The sequence below is a fragment of the Salvia splendens genome, chromosome 9, assembly GCF_004379255.2.
Source record: "Salvia splendens isolate huo1 chromosome 9, SspV2, whole genome shotgun sequence".
Lineage (NCBI taxonomy): Eukaryota > Viridiplantae > Streptophyta > Magnoliopsida > Lamiales > Lamiaceae > Salvia > Salvia splendens.
The window spans coordinates 31078478-31084605 of NC_056040.1; the positions used below are offsets into that span (position 1 = coordinate 31078478).

General features: G+C 35.3%; 1 long non-coding RNA gene across 1 annotated transcript; it reads left to right on the forward strand.

Moving 5' to 3' along the window:
* The first annotated feature begins 207 nt into the window (after positions 1–207).
* On the forward strand, positions 208–5237 carry LOC121747214. Its single transcript, XR_006039159.1, has 5 exons — positions 208–439; positions 514–579; positions 1204–2285; positions 4042–4224; positions 4777–5237. It is a non-coding gene; the product is annotated as an uncharacterized LOC121747214 (long non-coding RNA).
* The last annotated feature ends 891 nt before the right edge of the window (positions 5238–6128 follow it).

Consider the following 6128-nt stretch of genomic DNA (forward strand, 5'->3'; position numbering starts at 1 on the left):
AAACTTGATCTTGTGTTAATCAATTAACAATTTAAAATCGTATGATAAAAAAATATTTCATCGTGCATCGCACGTGGGTTAAAACTAGTTATTTTAAATTATAAGATCTTTGTCTTGATTCAAAAGACTTTCCTTCGATCAATTGTAGTAAAATAAATCTGCAAAGATTTCTCCTCTATCATCCTCACGCGGTTTTCTCCTCTCTCCCATAATCTGCAATCCATTCCAAATTCAAACCAGTCAATCAGCTTTAATTTCTCAATCAATTTGGTAATTATTTTCACAACACAAAAATCGGTTTTTTTTTTCTCCAACCTAATCTCTCAATTCTTTGCTACCACATCTCACTCACAATTTCACTCTTAAATCTGCAAATCCATTTCAAGACTCATGGCAAGAACAAGTCGGTTCCTCAATTTTCAATCCCACCAAATTCACGGTAATTTGTACGCCTAATCTTCCCCTCTCTATTCTACAAAGTTTTGAACTCACTCATTGTAACTCCTCTGTCAGAAAACCGAGAACCAAACTGATAGAGAGGAAGATATTGTTTGCTCTTTCACAACCGGTTAATCGAAGGTATACGATTCTCACTCCGAACACCAAGTTCCAATCCGTTACTACTGCATCCATACATCCTACACTTCCGTTTTCCACAATCTGAAACCAATCTATTAATCGAGTAAATCGAAGCAACCGAATTAAGAACCGGACATAACTAAATCAAGAACGAACCTTTAATGGGAAAACGGGGTTGTTTCGGGGTGGAATCGGGGCTATCTGAAATGCAAATATGTTATCATGCCGTATTTTGGGTTTAACGTGCCTATCTGAAATGGCTTTGCCATTTATTATATAAATCGAATCCGGATCCTTGTAGGGTCGCAAACCCTACTTGGATTAGTGATCACCTATGGTAGACCGTGTGTCAGTGTACGGGTTGGCCGGTCTAGTGACTTGGTTTGTGGCCACATTCCAAGTCATGTATGAGCAGATATGGTTGACGTCTATAGGAAAATGATTGCGCAATCGTGATTTTGAACAATGGAATATTTTGGTGCTTCGGGCCTTTCAAAAGCTAAAACCCCGATGGTTACCTAACAATGGCATGATAAAAAAAAATATTTTTGATAACTTGTTTTCGGCATAAGTCCACTGAGTATTTTATAGTACTCAGCCCTGCATGTGTTTCCTTATATGCAGGTTGAGCGGCGACGAGCTTGCGGTGGTGTTGAGTCAAACCTTAATCATGGTTGGATTTATTTTGAACTCCGAGGGGCGTCGTGTCTTCATACATGGCGCCACTCTTACTCTTGAATGCTTCCGTTGAATTATGACTATTTTTTTCTCAATTATGTTTCTGAATCCCTTTTTCACTCTTGGATCATTACCTATGATAATTGTTGACTTGGATTCAAGTGTAAAGCGTTTACTCTGATTTCCCTCCGTTATTTGAATATTAATTATTTAGTCAAACTCTTTATTGAAACCCTAGAATAATTCCCCTTTCTTAAAGTCCCATTTGTCGCGACCAACCACATTTATTAACCCTAGAAAGGGCGGTCGTGACATAACCCTAGCATCTAATTTCCATTTGTCTCAATTTGGTTTCTCCACATAATACACACACCCACACTTGTGCTCAGCCGTCAACCAAACAAGGTGTGTTCTTGTAACTTTGAGCATTGTACTTGAATTCCTTAATTGAATAGTCTTGTTGTTGGTATTTTTCTTGTTAATTTGAATTGGAGTTTGATGGGGATGATATTACTTGTGATTTATTTATGGTACAATTGGAAGTTTTGGATTTATTGATAATTGGTGGGCTGGAATTAGCTTGTGTTTGTGAATGAAATTTGAATATCCCTATAGTTTGATTGTAGATACACATATTTCATTTTCATAGCATTGTGACACTATTTTTTCTTGCATGAATTGTGTATAGCTTTATTGTTTTACTTGATCTTGATCTATTATTGAAAAATTCTTGTAGTTAGTTGAGGGATATAGAATATAATGGGGGATGAATATGGAATCAAGGTAGATTAGTTGGTCTTGCATGTGTGATTATTTTTACTCCTTAATTCGATTTAAGTTTGGGGGATTGCCAAAAATTACTTGTTGTATCTACAGTAATTTTCTTCATTATATGCTCACATTGTGAAATTGTGGTTATAAGGCGTACTGAGGGAATATTCACGAGGATGGGGGATAACTTATTAGCTTCTACGAACGTCAACCTAAAGACGTAAAACAAGTGCTTATTGGGAGGCAACTCAACATTGGTATCATTTATCTTCATTTTTAATTTTGTTTTAGTTTCATTTTTGTTTTATTATTGTATTTAAGAATTCGCAAGCTACTGACCGACGTCAGTGGTCCGTCAAAAAGCTCATGTTCGTCCAGTGCACACTCAGTCTGCCGAGTTCATCTCAACGACTCGCTGGACCTGCCAGTTAGACCATTTTGTGCCTTATGATTCTTAAGATATGTTATTACTTGCTTTCTAGTTTACTCACGTCCCTACCGAGTTTTCAAACCTATTGGTCAGATAGTTTTGAATAAGTTTGGGGTGATGAAGTGGTGCTCCTTGATTCTTAAGATATGTTTGTCCATTTTGTGCCTTATGATTCTTAAGATATGTTATTACTTGCTTTCTGGTTTACTCACGTCCCTACCGAGTTTTAAAACCTATTGGTCAGATAGTTTTGAATAAATTTGCGGTGATGAAGTGGTGCTCCTTGAATGTAGATATTTTTGTTAGTTTTAGTTTAGTTTGTTTTTTTAATAAAAATCCGAGTTGAATATGTCATGGGCGTAACATAGAGAATTTTAGAAACATGCATATTTGGGGACTAATTCGATTTAGTTGCCAATTTTTTGATTGCTTGATTAAAAGGTGCATAATCAGTGAATTGCTTGTTTGATATGATTCATGTTTATACCTTGTGAGATTTGAGCCTAAATTATTTCTTGTGTGCTTTATTCTAATTCATGTACTTGTTTCTAGAACTTGCCATTCGTCTGCCTATGTTACACTATATACTTAGTGATTAAGTTGATAAAAGAGGACGATAGGCAATCCTTTTTAGCTACTTTTATAAATCTAGAAATTATGACCCTTACTTGAAAAAAATTCCCTTTTACCATTGCTAGCCATTTTGAGCATTTTAGCCTTTTATTTGGAAGCTAAAATAATGGGGAAGACTCTTGGGATTAGATTTTATATTTTACGAAAAGAGTTGGAGAGATAATGAGAAAAATAGTGAAAAGTAGTGAGGTTACTTGCAAATTTGTAAGTTTGAAAATAAAGTGTATAAAAATAGAAAGGATTTCCATAGAAAATAAAAATAAAAAAAGAAAAAAAAAGTGGAGGTTTGTTTATGCTCTGCTATGTGTTTTGTAGTCACTCTGTAATCAAATATTCATCATCTACCAAAGAGCCTACATTACAACCACTTAATCACAACAAATAGAGAAAGGATTAGACTTTGAGCAAGCTTATGGTTAAACTTTACATGATGTATGATTTGAGAGCTTATCAGTATATTGCCATATACACTTCCCGCTTGCCAACACTTGTGTGAGTGCATGATTCCAGGTGATCAACGGGATATTAATGAAACTGCACTTATAAGTCTTGCTTGATTTGATTTGTGTTCTGTTATGCTCGAATGTATCTTATCCATGATTTGAGGCAATTGTGAAGTCTAGTCTTTATGCATCCGTGTTTCTAGGTTAGTTTCTCTTTTGATTTTTTTGGACAAACATATAGTCAAGTTTAGGGTTACGATAAACTTTGATTTTGCATATTTTTAGGGCCTATATTTGGCCAGTTTTGAATGTCAATCATGAAAATTATGTCTTTTAATTGCATATTTTATACATTTGGATATTTTGACATGTTTGGTTAAAATGTGTAAAATAGAAGAATTGATCTTAATACAAAAGGCGGACCATATTCTCATTAGTTAGTTTTTAGGTCATTGATAAGGCCTGTTTTGTGCGTTGGTCAATGGTCACTTTGATGTGCGTTCACAGGTAATATGCACAAATAATTGCTTAAGTGTGCAAAAAAAGGGGTAGAAGTGCACAGTGTTGTCAAAATGGCGCTCGGGTCGCCCGAGTCGAGACCGTCACCGCCCCAACATGGGTGGGTTGATCGAGGTATAGGGTCACCGCCGGGTCGCCTGGGTCGAGAGGGTCGCCTGGGTCGAGATACAGGTAATTCCTAAATCTTTATTCTATGAATCTTTTCCTTTTTAATGCTGATTTGCTTTTACTAAAATAAACATAAGTATAAAAGTAAAACTTACCTAAAAGTCTGCTGATTTTCTCAAATCTTTCACACTTTTGTTTTGATTTTCTCTAATCTCAGCACACGTTTTTTCTCCTCTGTTCCTCAGATCTCTCACACTTTTATTGTGATTTTCAAAAATCTCAGTACACGTTATTTCTACGTTCTCCTTTGTTTCTCAATCTCAATTATCTATATATATGCATGAACCACATCAAGCTTTTCAAACCCTAAATTCATCCTCTTCATTCCTAAACAAATATACAGAGCCACCCTTCATCTATTCCTTCCTTTGTTTAATCAAGGTATTGTTCTAACTTTCATCTTCTTTTTGAATTTTGTGTGCAAATTTTAATTCTAATTCGGCCTCTACAAGCAGCTTGTACCACTTTATCTACCTATAGGCTATATGTATTGAAACTTTATTTGATATATTGTAAACATTAGAGTAATATATTTATTTGATTTAATATTAAAAGGTGCGATCCTCGACCCTAACTACACTAGAAGTGCATGCAAATGGGTGTTGAAGGAGGAACAAACAAAGGTGAAGAATGGGACACGGATGAGGAAAAGCACGAGAAGCGGAGCAGGCTTCTAGAAGGTATTCCTTGTGGAGAGCACAAATGTTAACACATGAAGGATCAGCCCTAGGATTGAAGCCAAGCCGCCCTATAAATAGATGGAAGAAACATGGAGAAAAGACATTCTCTCGACTGTGGTCAATCAGTTTCTCAGTTCCAACCTTCGCACTCCAGCTTTCGACCTCCATCACAAGAGGAGGAACACCATGCTCGTTGCAGTCAAGTACTTGGTAGTTCGGCAATACTATGCTCTTTGGAGCGAGTAAGAGTTTACTTTTAGTTCTAGTTTATGCTTATTTTGAATTTTCAATATGAATATGTGGATACTTTCCATTTACATCTATTTCAGCACTGTATTTCCGTTCAATATTAATTTTTTATTTGAATCTTGCAATTGTTGAAATCTTTTCATATTTGTCATATCTTAGTTGGTCATTATGCCAACTCTATGTCTTTACATGTGTTGGATGCTTGTAACAACGGCTTATATCTCCTAAAATGGCATAGAGTTGAGTTAATCGTGGTAACTTCTGAGTTTCTGTTTTATTTTGTCGCCCATGCAAGTTGATCAGTTTATGTAGATCTAGTTCCATTGTTTCGGATAGTTTAAGTTCTATTTTCTGAGCATTCTGTCATCAATGTAGTCTTAAACTTAGGTTAGATATTTGTTGGAGAAGAAGAAGTCAGAGAATCATGCTACGAATCATGTCTATTTCTGCTTTATGCATTTTCGCACCGTTGCATGCTTTTTCAGCTTTAGTACTATAGGTTAGTTATGGAATGGGTTTGTCTAGTTCAGTTTTAGAAAGTTTTGTCCCATTGCATTTAAATTAGGTGCTCATAGAATATTTAGACCGGCTTTTTGGATTTCATTGAATTTTAGTAGTTTGATTTTGATTTCAAGTTTAAATGTTGATTCTCATGTTAATCATGGAATGTAGTATAGTGTTCCAGTTCAATTTGAAGCCTTGTTTCTCGATTTAGTCAGTAGTAGTTAAATTTAAGCCACAAATTGTGTGGCAGTAGTGATACGCTCGGATTTTGCACTATTTTAAGGCCATTATTTGGTCCGTTTTGATTGTCAAAGTTGCATTACATGTCCATAAATTACATATTTTATCTGTTTTTGTATTTTGACGTGTTTTGTAATAAATGTGCAAAATAGTGCCTAAAAAGTTAGCTAAAAGTTGAAGTTGGAAATCTGGACCTTTGGGTTTTATTACTTTAGTTCGTATGCTTTTATTGTT